This window comes from Aquarana catesbeiana, linkage group LG04 (assembly GCF_042186555.1).
Source record: "Aquarana catesbeiana isolate 2022-GZ linkage group LG04, ASM4218655v1, whole genome shotgun sequence".
In the NCBI taxonomy this organism is placed as follows: domain Eukaryota; kingdom Metazoa; phylum Chordata; class Amphibia; order Anura; family Ranidae; genus Aquarana; species Aquarana catesbeiana.
In genome coordinates this window covers 383408831-383431003 of record NC_133327.1, presented here as the reverse complement: position 1 = coordinate 383431003, position 22173 = coordinate 383408831, and positions in this window count along the sequence as shown.

Below are 22173 nucleotides of genomic sequence, written 5' to 3'. Positions count from 1 at the left end.
TTCCCACCTGAGTACAGGACTGTAGGGATGGTGTTCTTAGGGTCATAGTCAGCATTTTTCTTTTTCCAAACACAGCGAGTCAAGTTACTGCCAAAGAGCTCAATTTTGGTCTCATCTGACCACAGCACTTTCTCCCAATTCTTCTCTGATTTAGAGAGTTTGCTCATTGGCAAACTTCAGATGGGCCTGTACATGTGCCTTCTTGAGAAGGAAGACCTTGTGGGTGCTGCAGAATTTCAGTCCGTGGCGGCCTTTTGTGTTACCAATGGTTTGTTTAGTCCCAACTGCTTTGAGATCATTCACACACCTATGATAAAAATTATAGACCCTTCATTTCTTTGTAAGTGAGCAAACTTACAAAATCTGCAGGGATCAAATAATTATTTTCCCCACTGTAAATAATATTGTGTGCTGGTGCCTCAAATGTCATGCCTCCATCCCCTATTTCCATATACAAAGAACTGAAAATATTTTTCGACGGGACTTTACATGAGGTACAACATTTGCATAAAAAGATTTTTTGAGCAATAGATGAAAATATTTTACATAAGATCATTTTTAAAACAATAAGCTGGTTTGTAAATTCTACTGTTCACATATATAGATTGCATTCTTCCAAGTTTTTCACAAAATATAATGATGGGTACATCCTTTAGCTCAACGTGCTTCGTGACAATAATCTCACTTCATCAGGAACAGATGCTCATTGTAAAATCTGCAATCCAAATAACAGCTTCATAGAATGTGTTCAAAAATTCCCTCAAAACAGGGGGAAGGTTGGAGATGTGATATATATATATATATATATATATATATATATATATATATATATATATATATATATATATATATGTCCATTAATAGAACAATACTTACAAATCAGCTATATAGCAATCTAAGATAACACCTCCAAATGGAAAAAGCCTACTAAACATAGACAAAGTGACCTACCTGTGTCCAGAAAGTAAAACCCACAGGAAAGAGAGAGAGACAGAGTGCCAGAATGTGTACACCTAGTGTAAATGGTGTCCACGTGCATCAGCAAATGGAATTACTTGCTAAAAATAATTATATTATATTTATTATATTATATCTACCCAGAAAAATAGAAAGGAAAAAATAAAAAAAAAAGAGCTGAGGTATAGTGTCTAGCACCAGTGACCCATAAGGAAAAATGTGTAGTTTTCAATAAAGACACCAACAAACCAGCAGACACCATGTTTAAAATACCATAGATAAAATATAAAGCAAGAGTCATAAATGAGCAGAAAACACTATATGCTTGCTACCTTTTTTTACCTGCTGATCCTGCCAGCAACGCATTTCTTGACATAGGGTGGCAATGCTCACTCACTATACTGTATATATGGAGAAGCATCATTGTTACCCTAGAAAAGGAAGCGTGTTAGGGCTACCAAATCATACTTGGGGGTCACACCCTAAAAATGCGTTTTTAAATTACATTTAAACCCTGCAAGGCTATTTAAAACACCCGGACATATTCAAAAATATGGGGCTTTGGTCACACTATATGGTCATATAGTGCTAAGACCACTTATTGCGTCATAGTACCCCATTATCAGTGGGTCCTACACTAGTAATAGAATGAAAGATCCTGTGTCTTAACCATGGGAGACAAACTCCTCTTTATGGGAGAACTGAAGGCACTCTGCCTATGAACTGGTGGACAAAACCATATTTGGGGGGCACACCCTAAAAAATGCATTTACATTCAAGGTGGTGCTGCTATAAGACCAACAAACAGTACAAAATAGATTACAACGCACACATACAGTTCTCCCATAAAGAGGAGTTTGCCTCCCATGGTTGAGAAGCAGGATCTTTCATTCTATTACTAGTGTAGGACCCACTGATAATGGGGTACTATGACGCAGTAAGTGGGCTTAGCACTATATGACCATATAGCGTGACCAAATCCACATTTTTTTTTTAATATGTTCAGGTGTTTTTAAATTGCCTTTGTATGTGTGCGCTATAATCTATTTTGTACTGTTTGTTGGTCTTATAGCAGCACCATCTTGAGTGTAAACACATTTTTAGGGTTTGCCCCCCAAGTATGACTTTGTATATTGTGTGGACTCTGACCAGGTTCCTTGGCCTGGAGCACCCCCCCCTCCATTACCTCTTGTTAGTGTCCACCAGTTCATAGGAGGAGTCCCTTCAGTTCTCCCATAAAGAGGAGTTTGTTCAGGTGTTTCTAAATAGACTTGCAGGATTTAAATGTAATTTTTGTATGTGTGCACTGTAATCTATTGTGTAATGTTAGGGCTACCAAACACCTCCACCTTTGCTCATCTCCATAACAAAAGGAATGTATTCTGTAGTCAACAGGGCTGAACTGCTTGGCATAACAGTGCAGACTGCACAGGACATGGGACAACACTCAATTTCTTGCAGGAGCAACACATTTTTTTGCACTTATCGAACAGATATAACAAAATGCTTTATAAAGCAAGTAGAAGTCAGCCATGACAATAAATGTACTTGATCCTAAATGTAAAATATTCCTAAATAAAGGATAGGCAGAAGGAGAATTGTCAGCATAGTACTGTAGATAGAAGTTATAGTTGTAGTAGTAATATTATTAATAATATAAAAAAAAATGATATTATAATTGTAGTGGGTATCTCACTCTGTAACCCTGCCGCGATGTACATTGGCTTTCCAGCCTGAAAGAGGGAGAGAGCTGCCTGTCATGTCTGCATGGGCTTTTTCACCCCCTCTTTCTCCCTGTTTCACTGACTCACTGAATCTAATGTATGCAAGCTGACTCACACAGAGTTGCACACTCTGTAGCCTCCCCTGTGTCCCTATTGGCAGGAGGAAGAAAGCCAATTAAAGGAGCAGTTACAGTAGCCAATCAGAGGGACTTTAACAAGCTGCAGGAAGCAGCTGCAAAGGACTCTGAAGTATGAAGTTCCAGCCCAGAGCAGCCCCATAACCTTGTATAGTGACTGAAACTACCAAGACCAGCATTCTCTGTGGGAGGAGAGTAAAAGACTCCATTTTAATTCCTGAAGAGATTTCTCAGTCACCTCGAAGCAGTAAAAGAGATCAGACCTAAGGGAGAGATGCTGTCTCTCAGATGATCTCCCCATGTGATTCAGACCTCCACTGCCAGTTGGGACATCCAGCTTGAGAGAGGGGGATTCCAGGTGCATATCGAGGTGCACTTGCACTGACGGTGAAACGTTCCAGTGTGAGGTGACTAGTCAGGTCGCCAGGAAAGCCTGCTGTTCCTGGACATTCGTTTGGGCCTTGACCACAGGATTTGGTGAGAGTGCATTTTGCCCATCTTCAGGGAACAGAGACACTGCACCACAGAAGGAGTTAATTTCAACACTGTATACAGACATCATTGCTGGTAGTCATCTTGCTGACACTTGTAAGTGCCACAAGGATAAGGGATAAGGCTATCCATTTCTGGGACACTGTATACAGACATCATTGTCCTCTCACCGTGCTGTGGAAGATCCTGCCTGTTTATCTAGAAAGTTAAGTCATTACTTGTTGACTTGAATAAAGTGTTTAAAGTTGGGCCTGTCGTGTCAGGGGACAGAACAAAGGGAGTTATTCCTCTGCTCTCCTCCTGCCTGGACTCATGGAGCCAACCTGAGTAAAGGTAACCAATCCAATTTGAAGTGTCATATTGTGCTTTAGACATGTGCAATTCGTTTAGTTCCAAATTCATTTTTAAAAAAATTTGAACAAATTCGTTAATTTGGAAATTTCAGAATTTCCGAAATTTTCAATTTCCGAAAATTTGAATTTCCGAAATTTCTAAATTTTCGAAAATCCAAAAATTGCGGAATTTCGAAAATTCGGAATTTTGGAAATCCGGAAATTCGAAATTTTGGAAATTGGAAAATTCGAAATTTCGGAAATTCGAAATTCGGAAATTCGAAATTTCGGAAATTCAAAATTTTTGGAAATTCGATATTTCAGAAATTTGAAATTTCAGAAATTTGAAATTTCAGAAATTGGAAATTGGGAAATTGGGAAATTGGAGATTTAGGAAATTTGAAAATCCAAAAATAAGAATGAAAATCTGAACACTCAAAAGAATGAGAATCTGAAAATTTGAAAACCCGAAAATCTGAAATAATAACTAACTAATAATAAATATTAAATTATGTGTATTGGAATTTCCTTTCAAATTTGGCTGTTAATGAACATAATGAGTACGAATTTATCTGAAGTTACAAATTATCTGAAATAATGAATGTCATATGTAAACGAATGGAACGTAATGATCTAATAATAATAAATAACAATAATAATAATAAAACCTTTTTATTATTATTTATTAACAAATTGTTCCATTCCATTTGTTTAGATGCGGCATTTGTTATTTCGGATAATTCGTAAGTTCAGATAAATTTGTATTTGTTACGTTCACAAACAGCCAAATTTGAAAGGGAATTCCAATACCAATAATTTAGTAGTTAGTTATTATTAGTTAGTTATTATTTTGAATATTACTGATTTTTCTTTTTTCAGATTCTGAAATTTTCGGATTTCCGAATTTCTGAATTTCCGAATTTTCAAATTTTCGAATTTCCGAATTTAGAATTTTTGAATTTCCGAATTTCGAATTTTTGGATTTCCAAATTTTCAAATTTTCGAAGTATTTGTTGTACATACCCCTTCGAAAGTTGAAAGATATAGAGATCCAGGGTATTAAAAAGGAGGATAACCCTTGTGATAGATATCTGTGGATCAAGTTGTTGTGTGATTCATTGAGGGCTGGGAAACCTCAGGACTTTGACACACTGGCTATCGTGTGTCCTCGGTTGCCAGGGTCCACAGGAATTCCACTAATCATAGGGACCAACACAGATCAGGTGAAGCAGCTGTTAGCCCTTGTTGTTCCCAGATGTGATGCCTTACCCTCTGTCAGTAACCGGTATGACCAGAAATGTTGGGACTGCAATGGAGAAAACCAAACGCATGTAAATTAATAATATGATTTATTAAAAGGATAAGTAATAAGAAAAAGTAAACACACCTCTAATATAGCAAACAATAAAATAAACCAGCAACCAACCACAGTGACACACAACAAATAACTACCCAAACCAAACGTATGGGACAAATAAAATGGGCAAATAAAATGCCAGATGGACAGATTATATATATATATATATATATATATATATATATATATATATATATATATATATATATTGTAAGAACATCTATGTCAAATGCTGCCAAAAATATTCCATCTGATATCTTACCATATAAACAGGGACACCAAAAAAATGCAGAATAAAGCACATACAATGCAATTTAGGATACAGTGAAGCAAAATATAGTTGCTACATGGAAACACAACAGCTAGTCTAAGAAGACCTGTAACTTCAGCTCCTTGTTAAGTCCACGTGGCACCAAAGTATTTAATTTATAAATCCAGAATTTTTCTTTCTGGAGGAGCACCTTTATCAAAGTCACCCCGTCTTTTACTTAGTTTTAAGGCGTAAATTCCCTTAACCATCAGTCTATCCAGTTTAGACTAGTGGTGATGGAGAAAGTGCTGGGCCAATGGACTTTTAGGTCCCTTGTGTCCTAGGTGTTCGCCAATGCATACACAAAGTTGACGTTTAGTTTTTCCTATGTAGATCTTGTTTCAGGAATATTGTAAACTTTAAATAACTTTCATAGTGGCACAATTAATTAGGCTTTTGATTGTATAGATTTTACTATAGTTCGCATTAAAGAAAACATTGGTGCGTTCAACATTCTTAATGCCCACACGAGAACATGCCAGTAGTTCTAGGGAAATCCCAGGTCTCTGGTGAAGGGCATCCCGATGGGCCAATTCCTTCGTATCAGAAGGAATTGTACAAGTGATATTCAATTTAAGAAGAAGGCCCATGAAATGTATGCCAGATTCAGAGAAAGAGCCTATAGCCATGGGGTTCTGAGGGCAGCTAAGAAAAGGGTGATGAACAAGGACAGTTCTTCACTCTTAGAACAACAAAGTCAATTCCCCCCCTTTTCTCCCAGGACTAAACCAACAACAAGAACATGTAAGATTCATTACACAATATGGCTCACAATGGCCACAAGTGAGGGAGATTCTAAATAAGCATTGGTCTACTCTCTCTAGATGCCCTACTTTGTCGGGCATTGTGGGAGGGTATCCACATATGGTAGCACGTAGAGCCCCAAATCTTTCGAATATGCTCACATAGTCCGAGTTTATTCAGACAACCAGTGACTCTTGGTTGACGAATTTCTCTAGAACCACTGTGATTTACAGTTTGCAATGTGCCTGCAACAAGATCTACATGGGCAAAACTAAATGTCAACTTTGTGTACGCATTGGCGAACACCTAGTAAAAATTAAACACAAGCAACGTGAAAGTCCATTGGCCCAGCACTTTCTCCTTCACCACCAGTCCAAACTGGATGGACTCATGGTTAAGGGATTTTACGCCTTTAAACGAAGTAAAAGACGGGGTGACTTTGATAAGGTGCTCCTCTAGAAAGAAAAATTCTGTATTTATAAATTAAATACATATATATATATATATATATATATATATATATATATATATGCAATCTGTCCATCTGGTATTTTATTTGCCCCATTTTATTTGTCCCATGTTTCATCTCATTTTATTTTGCCCCAAATTATTTGCCCTGTGCATTCTTATATGCTGTCTTCTTTATTGTTCTTGTCTTAATGTCCTGCAGTCTGTGTGTTCTTTACATGAGCCTTGAATAGATAATAAGTCCTGTTTTGAACCACATTGACTGTCCTATGAGAGGAAAGATACTGAGCCAGTAATGGTATTTATATCCGTCTCAGTTAGGGGGCTCTAGTCCTGAAGAAGTGGGGGTTTCCCCTGTGAAACGCATTGACATCACACCCTCCTTTGAACGTCTGCCGCCCCATGCACTACTGCATTACCGTTTGGGATTCAAGGCACGGACGATCTCTGGCACGAGAGTTCGGACACAGCCATTCAGGCTATTGTATCCAGCGGCTAACCACACGCCTATTCAAGCTGTGTGCAGTTACTTAGTCACTCCCTATCCACCCTGGGGGATGGGACTCCAAGTCTAATGCGGTGCATGCCACAATTAATCCAACAAGCAATAGCAGGATAATATAGTGATCTCTCATCTGGCTGCCTGGACACAGTTTGATCTTTACAGCCTAATGGATAACAGAAAATATAATATGCCAGATCACAGTCACGTCTACTGTCTGTAGAGCATCTACCATCATACCCGGATAAGGTAGATCACATTATAGATACATGTATTGCCAATTGTGCTCCCTGCTGGAAATTGGGTTGACTTTATGTCTGATTGATATGATGCCTGTTTATTTCCTGTTCTCTGGATCTATTCGAATTAGTATCTTTGAGGTGGAACTTTACCAGCTTGTTCATTTTCTTCCTGCTGTTTGTCCCCAGCATTTTAGACTGCTTATCTTGACCATTGGATTTTTCAGATTTTTTTTGAATTTTTGATGTGCTAGATTTTGTCAAGTGTAGTGACCTGCCTCTCTCTTCTATCTGGATTGCCCGGCCCCACAGTGCTTGCTATTACACTACCTAGTGAATTCACAGTGCTTCTAATGATCCATATTATGATGCATATGTAGTGCAGATGTTCTTATATCTGTATGTTTGCATGGTTAAGAAAGAAATTGACAGAGTACAGAAAAATTTTAAAACCACCAAACAGTCTAAATTTAAAAGAGACCTTCTGGATTGGGAAAAAGATGAAATCTTTGACCTATCCTCACAAAAAGGCAGGAATAGATCTAGACGTAGATGAGGCAGATCTCCTTTCCCATGCCCTGAGACAGATATGGCCTCCAGCGAGCTTGATAGTGATAGCTCTGCTAGGTCTGTGATTTTTTTAGAACAAGTGCGGGTCAGTTCTCTGTCCCCGACAAAAAAATCCTGAATTTTGAAGCAAAAAAAGATGACATTGAAAGAAATAGAAAGAGAAGGAGAAAAAGAAAACACAGAATGCAAATACAGGACCAGAAGTCATTGAAGTAGAACCTAACTTATGACTCCCTTTTGGGATGCCCAGATAATAAGGTGGTTAATCTATCCTCCTTCCCCCTAAAAAAAAAATCGCATTTACAGATTTTAAATAAAGGATTATCTTTTTCTTCTAAACGAAATATGGAGGAGTTCACTGTTTTTAAAGATGTTAATTAGTTTCTCTGTAAGGTACTGTTTCGCTATTTACATGAGCAACAGGACAACAGCCCGGTAGCGCGTGAAACCTTACAGGAGGAGGACCAAAGAGCAATCGAAGATCTACTGGCCCTTATTGATGAGGGAGCAGTGTAAACCAATTTGCCAGGGGGTGACGACACTATAACTCTTAGACAGGTTGATTTAAAAATCAAATCTAAAAAAATGTTACCCCTATCTAAAAATAAGGTTATCGGTCAACTTTTTGATCTTGTAAGCCATATTTTAAAAAGCCTAGACTGGGAGGATTTCAATCAAGATAACCTGAATAAACAAGAAAGAGCCGCCCTAAATGAACTGAAGAACGCCAAAGGAATGATTTTTCAAAAGAGCGACAAGGGTGGTAACGTGATTTTGATGAGTGAGGAGAATTATGTCCAAGAGGTTAAAAGACAATTAGGTAATCGTAACATATACAATAGGCTCTCAATTTCCCATTTTCCCACTTTGGTTGAGGAACTAAGAAAGAAATTGTCTTTAGCACAAGAAGGAGGGCTCATTACTAAGAGGGAACTGACCTATTTGAATGTCCCTGATTTCAATATCCCAGTTCTATACATCAACCCCAAGCTTCATAAGGACTTCCTTTTTTTACAGCAAAAAAGAAGTTTATTTAGAAGTTGTATTATCATTACGAATCAGATAATTCCACATTTAAACTTGTAACCAAACATATATTTCAGTAAATCGACCTGAGTTTACGTTTATCTATAGTGAAATTGTGTAGATCAAAACATAAGGTGAATTCTGTACAATTGGTTGTGACCCTCAGTGCGATGCTTTCTCAGTATTAATAAACCTTTACTATCACAGCCCTTCTTGTCTAGTCCTCTCAATCTAAAATATGTGTTGGTAGAATCAATCTGCTGATTTGTTCGCTATATCAAGGAAAGAGGTAGAAAAAAAAACAGTAACAAGAGAAGGAAAGTTAGAATTTATGACCAATGCATCTTCTAAATTGTTTCAGTAGGAGACCATCCACGCTGTCCAGCTGACCGTTCCGTTGTAGTTCTAATATTGCACCCAAACCAGAACCAGCTCTAGCCTGGTGTCAGAGTCTGAACATTGATGATGTCGGTGTAGGTTTGGGAATATTTAAAAACATTCCATGGGCGCCAGGTTTCAAGAAAGCTTTCAACCTGTTCGTTTGCTTGTGCAAGAGTGTCTTCCATTTCATAGAGTTCTGTGACCCTATGGAGCCAATCCGTCACTGTTGGTACCCAGCTTGATTTCCAATGAATTAGAATGAGGGATTTGGCAGCATTCAACAAATGTTTTGTGAGCGAACGCTTATATTTCTTTAAGGGCCAGCTTGATATGTGCTGTAGACAGCATGCTGCATCCAGTGTTAGAAAGGTTTCTGTGATTGTTTTTATGAGTTCTCAGACTGCGTCCCAGAAATGGGCTATCAAGGGGCAATGCCACCAGATATGCAGCAGGGAACCACTATCTCCCAGGCATAGGGAGAGGAAACCATTTATTTAATTTTGCTGGGGTTAAGTACCATTGTGTCAGCAGTTTGTAGGCTGTCTCTTGTACTTTGGTGCTAATAGAGCACTTGTGTGATAAAATGCAAGTGTTCCTCCACTGTTTAGGAGTTATGTTTACCTGTAACGCATCCGACCACCGCCTCCTGAGTCCATCATCAAGGGGCGCTTTTGCATTCTGCAGCCACGCATAAATAATTGAGGTAGTTCTACTGACTGGGTCTCCCAAGTGGCACACCGACTCAAAGTCCGTTAGAGGTCTGGAGAAGTCACCCGCCTTGTGGTTGCTGCTAATATAGCTTCTGACTTGTAGGTAGGTCCAAAAGGGTAAGTTAGTCACGTTGTCATTCTGTTTAAGTGCCTGATAGTCTTGAATTTTGGTCCATTGGTAACAGTCCCCTGCCAAAAGGGGTCTGTCATTGTGAGATGACTTGAGGTGAGAGTTACTTATCCCCGGGATGAACTCCGGGTTGTCCCTCAGTGGGGTTAATGGGCCTAATGCGGACGTAATCCCTGTGTCTTTAGGTATTTCATGAATTAGTTTCAAGGTGGCCCCTGTTAAAGGGTGTTGCTTTAGATCGTCAGGGTATGTATGCCATTGTCGCCAAGGGGCAAAAGTGAGTGGTGAGGTATGAAGGTCCATTTCTAGTTTCACCCAATCTTTAGTGTCACGATGGCAATGCCAATCTATGACCCTCGTTAAGTGGGAGGCTTTCTAGTAGTTCCTTAAATTAGGTACTCCTAGTCCCCCTGATACCTTCACTCTCTGTAGGGTTTCAAATTTGATTCTTGGTTTTTTATGTGCCCAAATGAATTTCAAAAACATAGCTCTCAGATTCCTGAACAAGTTGGCTGGCAATTTAATCGGTAATGTACGCATTAAATATAAGAGCTTAGGCAAAACTGCCATTTTAATAATGGCTGCTCTTCCGAACCATGAGAAGGTTCCGGTATGCCATTTGCGTAGGTCGCTGTCAATAGATTTTTGAAGGGGGGGGAATTTTGTTCCTAAATTGCAGCTATTTGGGGTGTCAAGTTCACTCCCAAATATTTCAGTCTTTTATGATCCCATTTGAAGGGCGAATTCTCCTTCACAGAGGAAAGTGAATGGTTGGACAGGGATAAATTCATGGCTTCCGATTTTGAGTAATTTATCTTTAAGTTTGAGACATAACCGTAATGTTCAAAAGCTTTCATAAGATTGGGGAGAGTGATATGAGGTCTAGATATAAAAAATAGCAAGTCGTCAGTGTAGGCGGCTACCTTGAACTCCTGTTCCCCCACCTGGAATCCTATTACCGAAGTGTTTGCATTGATCTGTCTAATAAATGGTTCCAGGGAAAGAATGAACAGGAGAGGGGAAAGAGGGCATCCCTGTCTCGTGCCATTCGCAATATGTACCCGTTCTGACAGAGTGCCGTTTATTTTTAATCTTGCCGTAGGGTTGTGATAAAGTGCAGAGATCCAAGCCAACATCCTATCGCCCAGTCCAATATGTCTACAAATAGACAGCATGTAATCCCATGCCACATGGTCGAAGGCCTTCTCCCCGTCCGTGGACAGGAGAAGGCCCTCTGTGTCGCTGGAACTAATTTTGTGGATTAGTAGCAGGGATTTGGTGACATTGTCTTTGGCTTCGCGATCGGGCATGAATCTGACCTGCTCAGGGCCAATTACTTTTTCCAGAAAGGGTCTCAGTCTGTCAACAAGTATTCTCGCGAAAATTTTAACATCCAAGTTCAGCAAGGAAATGGAACGATAGGTGGCACATTCAGAAGGGTCCTTATCCGCTTTCGGTATGACCGTTATGTAAGCTGAAACTAAGTCTGGAGTCATAGCCCTGGGATCAGACATGGAGTTCAAGGCCGCCGCCAAGGGATCTGCCAACAGATCTACAAACGTTTTATAATAGATAGCCTTGTACCCGTCAGGTCCAGGACTCTTACCAAGTTTCAGATTTTTAATAGCCAGTCTAATTTCAGACGTGTCTATTGGACCTTCGAGGGAGCTGGCTTCCGTGATATCAAGGGATGGAAGGCCACTCTAATCTAGGTAGTCTCGTATGATCTGCGATCTATCTCCTTTCATTCCCGGCTGTTTGTGCTGTTGTGGTAAATTATAGAGATCAGAGTAGAATGTGTGAAAGTGCTTAGCAATCGCCTCTGTGGTGATGTCTAGTGTGCCATTTTTCCGTCTAATGCCTAGAATGTTATTGCTGTGAGTGTGTACTCGTAATGCCCTCGCCAATGTCTTACCAGGCTTGTTACCCTCCTCATAATAGATCTTTTTCTTGAAAAATAAAAAACTTTGGCTTTTGCGTCAAAAGTGTCTGTAGCTGTTTCCTGGCTTCTAGCAGCTCCATAGCGGTATCCACTGCAAGTGATTGTTTGTGTAGGGATTCTAGCTTATGGATGCGATCTATCAGATTTTTGGTCTCCCTTTCCCTATCTTTTTTCCGTCGGGCACCTATCGAGATTAGTTCCCCCCTCAGGGTGCATTTATGGGCCTCCCAAATCATCAATGGATCCATCCCTGGGGTGTTGTTTTGGACAAAAAAATCCATCAGGGACTCCCTGATTTTGGGTGAATGAATGGGATCTGAGATTATCGAGAAATTAAGTCTCCATGTCTGGGACTTTGGTGGAAATTTCGTCAAGTCTAATGTTACTGCTACTGGGGCTTGATCGGATATGGATTGTGTGCCTATACAGGCTTCAGTAAGAGCAGAGAGATCCTTCTGGGTTATGAAAAGGTAATCTATCCACGTATATTTCTCGTGGGGAGCAGAGTAGAACGTGTAATCCCGACCGTGTGGATTGAGAAATCTCCATGAGTCTATCAACCCGAGAGAATGGAGAAGATTTTTAATGCCTTTCAGGGTTTTGTACCTAATGCTGGTGTTTCCGTTTGAAGTGTCTGTCAGAGGGTTCAAAGGGATGTTGAAGTCCCCCCCTAGTATCAGACATCCCGTGGAGCACTCCTGCAACTTATGGATCATCTGTTTACAAAATACTAGGTGGGCCGAGTTCGGGAAGTATGCATTTGCAATTGTGATGGGTACCCCACTATAAGTCCCCTTCAGGAAAATGTATCTACCTTCAGGGTCTGTCATTTGTTCTGTCAAGTCGAAAGGTGCGTTCTTACTAACAAGGATTGAAACCCCTTTAGTTTTAGCATGGTCATTTGTGGCGTGATAAGCCCTCGTGAAGTTTGAGTCGGTGAGCCTAGGCACATGTCCAGTCTTAAAGTGCATCTCCTGCAGCATTATAAAATGCGGCTTACCTTTTGAAATGTAGTTCACTTTTCATGGGTGTTCAACCCCTGCACATTGTGCGAGATTACCGTGGGGTTGCGTCCTAGTAATGAGTAGGCCATGATGCAGACTCAGGAGGGGTGTGGAACTCTATTGATCTGAAAAAGAAACACTAATACTCAGTTAAAGTGCTCTTAGTAACGGACAATGTGGATGGCCAACAATCTAAATAAAGGTCAAAGAAAAAGGAGAAAAGAAGAGAATTAAGTTCAACCACTAGATAGAGCCCTATCTAGAGAACTGTAGTGAGTCTGTAATGCTACGTGCAAAGCCAGGCCACTTGTGGGGTAGGGGGAGACGGCCGCCTGGTATGTGAACCAAAATATGCAACTTAAGAAAAATGTAACTGGCAAAACCGTGCCTCCAATGAACACACATTATAACTGTAACACTCCACTATAACTGGAAAAAAATCTTTTTCTCTTATCTGAAATATGATTATTCCACCCTAACGGTCAAGGGAGCTTCCCAGCTCTCAAATAAGAGGGCCAAAAATCCCCAACTGTTACTGTCCCATTTGAAATTGGTCACTCCATTTGGTCACCACCTCTAAAGTGTCATGACCACTCGAGTTCCCTCTACGCACGGGTGCCATCAATGTTATCATTAAGTCAAATGTTCAATGCAGCGTGGTAAGAACTGCAGTCGGATAGTATGCTTATATCCTCCTGTGCTTAGCTTGAGTCAGAAGGATAATACTCTAATAATAAGTGCATAATAAAAAAAGGAAACAGAAAGTGCATAATAATAAAAAAAAAAGGAAAAAAAAAAGGGGAAAAACAGGAAAAATGCAATAGGCTTAGGGTTTAGGGAGAAGGTAAAAAAGATCCCCTCTGTTGGCTGTATTCGCAGTCAGTCCACAATGGATGATTTTGGAATGTTCAGCCGATCATTAATCCTCTGCGTGATCTTGGTCCCACAAAGGTCTTGGATTCGGAGTGCCTGATTTGGATCCTCCTGATTTGCCATGTCTCATTTTCTTGAAGAACCTTTTTTCCGGTGTGGAGAATGGCAATCTGGATGGACTCCTTTCATGGGGTGGAAGTGCGAAGTCAGCGTACCACTCAGGTAGTTCCACTAGGTCTAGGCCAAGTCCTGCACAAAAATCCGGAAGGTCCAGTGGGGTGCGTAGAACATGTTGGTGACCATTTGTCGACACAATAAGTGCAAAGGGGAAGCGCCAAGTGTACCTGAGCTCTTTTTCTCTGAGCTTGTCCAGTAGGGGACGAAGAGCCCTGGGGTTTTTAAGAGTGATCTGGGACAAGTCTTGAAACAACATTATAGTTTCCCCATTGAAAATGATCCTTTCATTTCTCCTTGCTCTGCGCATTATGTCCTCCTTCAATTGGAAGCTCTGGAGGCAACAGATTATATCACGCGGCGGCGCAGTGTCAGGGCCTCTAGGCCTAAGAGCTCTGTGTGCCCAGATGAATTTGATCACAGTCTCTTCTTGTCTGTCTAGGAGGCTATTAAAAACTCTCTGGAGTGCTGGTGCTATTTGGTCTGCCTCCACAGTTTCAGGGATCCCCCGCACCCTAATATTATTCCTCCTGCCTCTGTTGTCGAGGTCCTCCAGGTGTCTGTTTATGTCTATGAAGTGCTGTGCGTGGGAAACTGTGATCTTATCCATCCTGTCAAGGGCTTTATCCCTCTGTCTCCCTGCATTCTCTGTCACTGTAGTTTCTCTGTAAGGACTACAAGGTTCATTTTGAGATCAGTAATTGCGGCTGAGAAAGCTGATTTAATGTCCGCAGTGAAACCGGACATATCCGCATAAGTTAGGGGTTTGTTGAGTCTCAATTTCCTCCTACCTGTGTCCTCATTGTGATCTGAATCGCAACTGAGATCTTCCTTGTGGAGCTCTGCCTGTTTTGTCGGCGCCATCTTGGATTCGGCCTTGCTGCTCTCCGCCGCCGGTTTTTGTCTTAACAAATCCATGATATTCCTGGCTGCTGATGGCGTCAGCCCTCTGCGGGAATTAGTTTTTTGGGGTGCTGTGAAGCTTTCTGGCCGGCATTGAGGGTTCTTTGAAAGGGTGTCAGGCTGTAAGGCTGTGTGTCTGACGGAGCTCCTCTAGTGTGTTGCCATCCAAGCCACGCGCCAAGCCACACCCCCCCATAAGGACTTCCTTAATCCCCCAGGTAGGCCCATAGTTTCCGCTATCAATGGACCTCTGGAGAGAGTAGGCCAATGACGGTCTCCTGAAGACCATGGTTTCTGCTTTGGAATCATATGTGAGAGACACTAAGGACGTCCTTAATAAACTTGATAGTATAGAGGTAGATGAAAACTGTCTTTTTGTTGGTATCAATATGGAATCGCTATATATATCCATTCCCCATAAATGGGGATATAAGACAGTGGAGTATTTCCTAGATGTCACATCAAAATGAATTTGTCTTGGATTTGTTAAGTTTTGTTTTACACAATAATTGTTTTGAGTTCAATGATGCTTATTACCAACAACTGTCAGGCACCTCTATGGGTGCCCCTTGGACGCCCTCTTAAGCGTGCTTGCACTTGGGGATGTGGGAAGAGTTGGAAGTCTATAGATCCAATCTCTTTATTAGACTGGTGGGGTTCTGGATACAATATATTGATGATTTCCTGATGGTCTGGAGGGAAACCGAGGTGGAGCTGTATGACTTTATAAACAAATTTAATGACAATGATCATAATATAAGACTTACATTTGTCTTTGACTCCACCTCGATTCCCTTTATCCGACCTCAGGATCACCAAAAAATATGGTCGGCTGTTAACCTCCACCTGCCATAAACCAATGGCAGCTAACAATCTACTCCAGGCTGACAGCTTCCATCCCAGGTCTCTGGTGCAGGGCATCCCGATGGGCCAATTCCTTAGTATCAGAAGGAACTGTAAGTGATATTCAATTTAAGAAGGAAGCCCATAAAATGTATGCCAGATCCAGTGAAAGAGCCTATAGCCATGGGGTTCTGAGGGCAGCTAAGAAAATGGCGATAAACAAGGACAGATCTTCACTCTTAGAACAACAAAGTCAATTCCCCCCCTTCTCTCCCAGGACAAAACCAACAACAAGAACCTGTAAGATTTATTACACAATATGGCTCACAATGGCCACCAGTGAAGGAGATTCTAAATAAGCATTGGTCTACCCTCTCTAGATGCCCTACCTTGTCGGGCATTGTTGGAGAGTATACACATATGGTGGCACGTAGAGCCCCGAATCTTTCGGACATGCTCACGTAGTCCGAGTTTATTCAGACAATCAGTGACTCTTGGTTGACAAATTTCCCTAGAACTACTGGTATGTTCTCATGCGGGCATTGCGAACAATAGTAAAATTTATAAGATCAAAAGCCTAATCAATTGTGCCACTACGAAAATGATTTACAGTTTGCAATGTTCCTGCAACAAGCTCTACATGGGCAAAACGAAACGTCAACTTTGTGTACGCATTGGCGAATACCTAGGAGATATTAAACACAAGGAACCTAAAAGTCTATTGGCCCAGCACTTTCTCCTTCACCACCAGTCCAAACCAGATGGACTGATTGGTTAAGGGGATTTACGCCTTAAAACTAAGTAAAATATGGGGTGACTTTGATAAGGTGCTCCTCCTGAAAGAAAAATTCTGGATTTATAAATTAAATACTTTGGTGCCACATGGACTCAACAAGCAGCTGAATTTACATGTCTTCTTAGACTAGCTGTTGTGTTTTCATGTGGCAACTGTATTTCGCTTTATTCTGCATTTTTTTTGGTGTCTATGTTTATATGGTAAGATATCAGATGGAATATTTTTGCCAGCATTTGACACAGATGTTCTTACAATATATATATATATATATATATATATATATATATATATATGCAATCTGTCCATCTAGTATTTTATTTGCCCCATTTTCATCTTATTTATCTTGCCCCAATTTATTTGCCCTGTGCATTCTTGGATCTATATGCTGTCTTCTTTGTTGTTTTCCTCTCAATGTCCCGCAGTCTGTGTGTTCTTTACGTTCATGAGCCTTGAATAGATAACAAGTCCTGTTTTAAACCCCATCTTGAGGTTAATGTTGCAAGTCACCGATCACTTTGTTTAAACAAACAAAGTTAATTGACTGTCCTATGAGAGGAAAGATACTGAGTCAGTAATGGTATTTATATCCGTCTCAGCTAGGGGGTGCTAGTCCTGAAGAAGCAGGGGTTTCCCCTGTGAAACATGTTGATGTCACACCCTCCTTTGAATGGCTGATGCTCCATGCATCACCGTTTGGGATTCACGGCATGCCACCCTGGGGGCTGGGACTCCAAGTCTAATGTGGTGTATGCCGCGATTAATCCAACAGGTAATAGCAGAATAATAGAGTGATCTCTCGCATGGCTGCCTGGACATAGTTTGATCTTTTCAGCCTAATGGATAACAGAAAACGAAATATGACAGATCAGTCACGTCTACTGTCTGCAGAGCATCTACCCTCATACCCGGATACGGTAGATCCCATTATATGTACTTGTATTGCCAATTGTGCTCCCTGCTGGAAATTGGGTTGACTTTATGTCTGATTGATATGATGCCTGTTTATTTCCTCTTCTCTGGATCTATTCTGATTAGTATCTTCGAGGTCGAACTTTACCAACTTGTATCCAGCTCCTCATTTTCTTCCTGCCATTTGTCCCCAGCATTTTAGACTGCTTATCTTGACCATTGGATTTTTGTGATTTTTTTTTTTTAATTTTTGATGTGCTTGATTTTGTCAAGTGTAGTGACCTGCCTCTCTCTTCCATCTGGATTGCCCGGCCCCATGGTGCTTGCTATTACACTACCTAGTGAATTCACAGGGCTTCTAATGATCCATATTATGATGCATGTGTAGTGCAGACATTCTTATATCTGTTTGTTTGTTTATACGTATTTGTTTTTTACTGACAATATTGTCATCAGATGATGCACAGTGGAGATTTTTTCATGTATTTATGTTTTTGTATAATTGGATATATTATCTATCTTTATCACCCCTGTTGTACTCTTTAGACACTATATCTCTGTGGGTTTATATGTGGCATCTTTCTCTATGCCTACTTTTGGTATAGATATATATATATATTATTCCATGTATTATTGGCCACTGAGCCCCACCCTGCATTAGGGTGAGAAGATGAGTGCCAACTGTTCATTTATAGAGGCTTTTTTAATTTTCCTATGGGTAACAGGAGACGGAGAGAAGGCAGAAGGGAGCAGGCTGCAGGGCAGGGGTCCAAGAATGGATACAGGGTCCAGATACATGGTAGCAAACACAGGTCAGGGCACAGGGAAACAATACCAAGGCAATGAGTGCAATCATCTTCTGGTGATAAGTACATCTCCTGCAATCAGTCTCAGGTGATGCCTGATTGCAGGAGATGATGTCAGCTCCAGACTCCGGGTGGACACCGGAACTGCGGCCCATAGATCTGGGAGTGATAGTGCCACCAGCAGGTGAAACCTTTCCTGACACCCTCACTGCCAGAAGGAGAGCCAGAAGTGTCTCCCTCTTCCACAGTGGATAAAGAAGGACCCATAGCAGAAGTGGAAGAAACTAATCTGCAGGAGGCAGAAGTAGTTAAGCAGGAAGAAGAGGCTAGTGAGCCTATCATGCCCGAGCCAGTGGAACAAAGAAAGTGAAGAGTTAAGCATCCTTTCAAGAGACCAACCTGTGATGTGTTGGATGAGAGCACCGAAGAAGTTATCTCCCGCTCAAGGGACTCTTGTAGAACCTGACCTTCTCACCACAGATTTGGTGAAACTCAACTTTGACTCACCCCCTGCCACATCTAGCTGGGCCATACCAATTCAGGTGGCCTGTAGGCAGGACAGCCTTCCTTCCTATGCTCATTGGTGGGAGGTTCCTCTGCCAGGTTCTTATGCAAACTGCAAACTGTTTGTTTTCCAGTGTACACTAACCTGTTTTTCCTCCACGTGTATATACAAAGGATGTAACAGGTCACAGACTCTTTACCTTCCTTTGGAGAACCAAATGTTTTTTGGTGGGGGGAGTGTGTAGCAGGTGTATCACTCTGTAACCCGCGACCCCGCCATGCTGGCCGCCATGATGTACACAGATTTTCCAGCCTGAAAGAGGGAGAAAGCTGCCTGTCATGTCTGCATGGGCTTTCCCCCCCCTCCTTCTCCCTGTTTCACTGACTCACTGAATCTAATGTATGCGAGCTGACCCACACAGAGCTGTACTCTCTGTAGCCTCCCCTGTGTCCCTATTGGCAGGAGGAAGAAAGCCAATTAAAGGAACAGTTACAGTATCCAATCAGAGGAACTTTAACAAGCTGCAGGAAGCAGCTGCAAAGGACTCTGAAATATGAAGTTCCAGCACAGAGCAGCACCATAGCCTTTTATAGTGACTGAAACTATCAAGACCAGCATTCTCTATGGGAGGAAAGTAAAAGACTCCATTTTAATTCCTGAAGAGATTTCTCAGTCACTATGAGGCAGTGAATGAGATCAGACCTAAAGTAGAGATGCTGTCTCTCAGATGATCTCCCTGCGCGATTCAGGCCTCCACCACCAGTTGGGACATCCAGCCTTAGAGAGGGGGATTCCAGGTGCATATCGAGGCTCACTTGCACCCGCGGTGAAGCATTCGAGTGTGAGGTGACTAGTCGGGTCACCAGGAAAGCCTACTGTTCCAGGACATTTGTTTGGGTCTTGACCACAGGATTTGGTGATCGGGCATTTTGCCCATCTGCAGGGAACAGAGACACTGCACCACAGAAGGAGGTAATTGAACACTGTATACAGACATCATTGCTGGTAGTCATCTTGCTGATACTTGTAGTGCCACAGGGATAAGGGATAAGGCTATCCATTTTTGGGACACTGTATACAGACATCATTGTCCTCTCACCGTGCTGAGGAAGATCCTGCATGTTTCACTTGATAAGCTGGGCCAGTTTTGTTGTTTGGGCCCTACTATCCAGGAGTTTAAGTGCACCAACGAAAGTGGCTAGCTGAAAACGCCAAAGCTTATCTTTTCTTCAAAAAGGCTGAAGCTACTAGTGCCATACGGATCCGCACACACATATTCAGGGCTCTGCATATGCATTGGGTGTGTGGGACAGTTTATCTAGAAAGTTAAGCCATTACTTGTTGACTTGAATAAAGTGTTTAAAGTTGAGCCTGTGGTGTTCCGGTGGACAGAAGGGAGAGGCCTGACACAAAGGGAGTCATTCCTCTGCTCTCCTCCTGCCTGGACTCATGAAGCCAACTTGAGTAAAGGTAACCAATCAAATTTGAAGTGTCATATTGTGCTTTATTTATTAATGAAGTGTGCCTCTGCTCTTGGGGATATTCTCAGGTTTGGAATCCCCTGAAAGCAGCTTGAATATAGGATTGAGAGCTATATTGCTCTTAAATCTCAGTTATTGATCTCTAGTTGATTACTTGAGTATATATTGTTACTGTCTGTTATTCTTTCACAGAAATATTTCAGTAAAGACAATTTCTATGTTTTATCATAACGTGTGTGTTTCTCATTGGTCATTGCCCTTACACTATTACCAGGTGTGCCAGAGGGAGCTGAAACTGTTATTAGGGTTGAGAAGCAGAGCAACGAACTGAACTAAAAAAGCAGCTCCTTCGGGGGGTATCGCTACATAATTATATTTTATATTATCACAAAATTACTAAAGACTTTGCACTCAATTGCTCTGTAAACCTAATAAAAACTTTGTTAAAATCTACTACAAACCTCAAATGTGAGGATTAAATTGAGTCTGTAGCAGAAGTTCAGAGGGAAATACATTATTAGAACAGATAGGCAAATCATTCTTACTGCACAGAGGGAGTAGGGATATCTACCGCAGTGGGAATCTGAGCTTACAGGAACACAGGGGTGTATGTATGTACAAAGAACATGGAAGTGCACAAGGGTCCTGGAAGGTTCAAAGATCGCAGGGCATGAGGAATCTTGGATAGGCAGGGTAGCTTTTGGCAGCTTGTAAGGAAACCCTTTGCACTTACAGTGAAGGTGAGAGCACTAGAAAAGCTGAGAGACAAACTCTAAGGAGCTACCTTGTCTTTGCCAGAGCTCCTGAAGGTAGTGATGGGTTTTGCTGCACACGATTCCCAGGATGCTGCATTCTGACTCACACGAGCAGGCAGCTACTGAAAAATGAGTGCTGATATGCAGATATGAGTCCTTTACAGCTCTGAGATGCTGGGATCATGGGTCAGTAGGTAGCATAGGCGTGCGCAGCCTATTGCATTAGGGTGTGCACCCGAAAGCTCAAGCACACATACATATATATATATATTGTCAAAAGTATTGGGACGCCTGCCTTTACACGCACATGAACTTTAATGCCGTCTTAGTCCATAGGGTTCAATATTGAGTTGGCCCACCCTTTGCAGCTATAAAAGCTTCAACTCTTCTAGGAAGGCTGTCCACAAGGTTTAGGAGTGTGTCTATGGGAATGTTTGACCATTCTTCCAGAAGGGCATTTGTGGACAAGAAGATCTGGCTCGCAGTCTCCACTCGAATTCATCCCAAAGGTGTTCTATCGGATTGAGGTCAGGACTCTTTGCAGGTCAGTCAAGTTCCTCCACCCCAAACTCGCTCATCCATGTCTTTATGGACCTTGCTTTCTGCACTGGTCCAAATCATTTGATGGAGGGGGGATTATGGTGTGGAGTTTTTTTTCAGGGGTTGGGCTTGGCCCCTTAGTTCCAGTAAAGGGAACTCTTAAGGCGTCAGCATACCAAGACATTTTGGACAATTTCATGCTCTCAACTTTGAGGGAACAGTTTGGGGATGACCCCTTCCAACATGACTGCGCACCAGTGCACAAAGCAAGGTCCATAAAGACATGGACTTAGCAGGGGTGGTGGGAAATTAACTTCAAGTGCAATAATTCACATTATAACTGTAACTAAAACATATACAATTAAGTGTAACACTCTAAAAAATAAAAAATCCAAAGTGCTATAATGGTGTGAACCTTCCAACTAAAAAGTTGTTGCACTCGAAGGTAATTTGTATTGCAATTATCTGTAGAGGGGTTTCCACCATCCCTGCTAAGGCAGCACTGATGGGCACTGATAGGCAGCACTAATGGGCACTAATAGGCTGCACTGATTGGCAGCGTT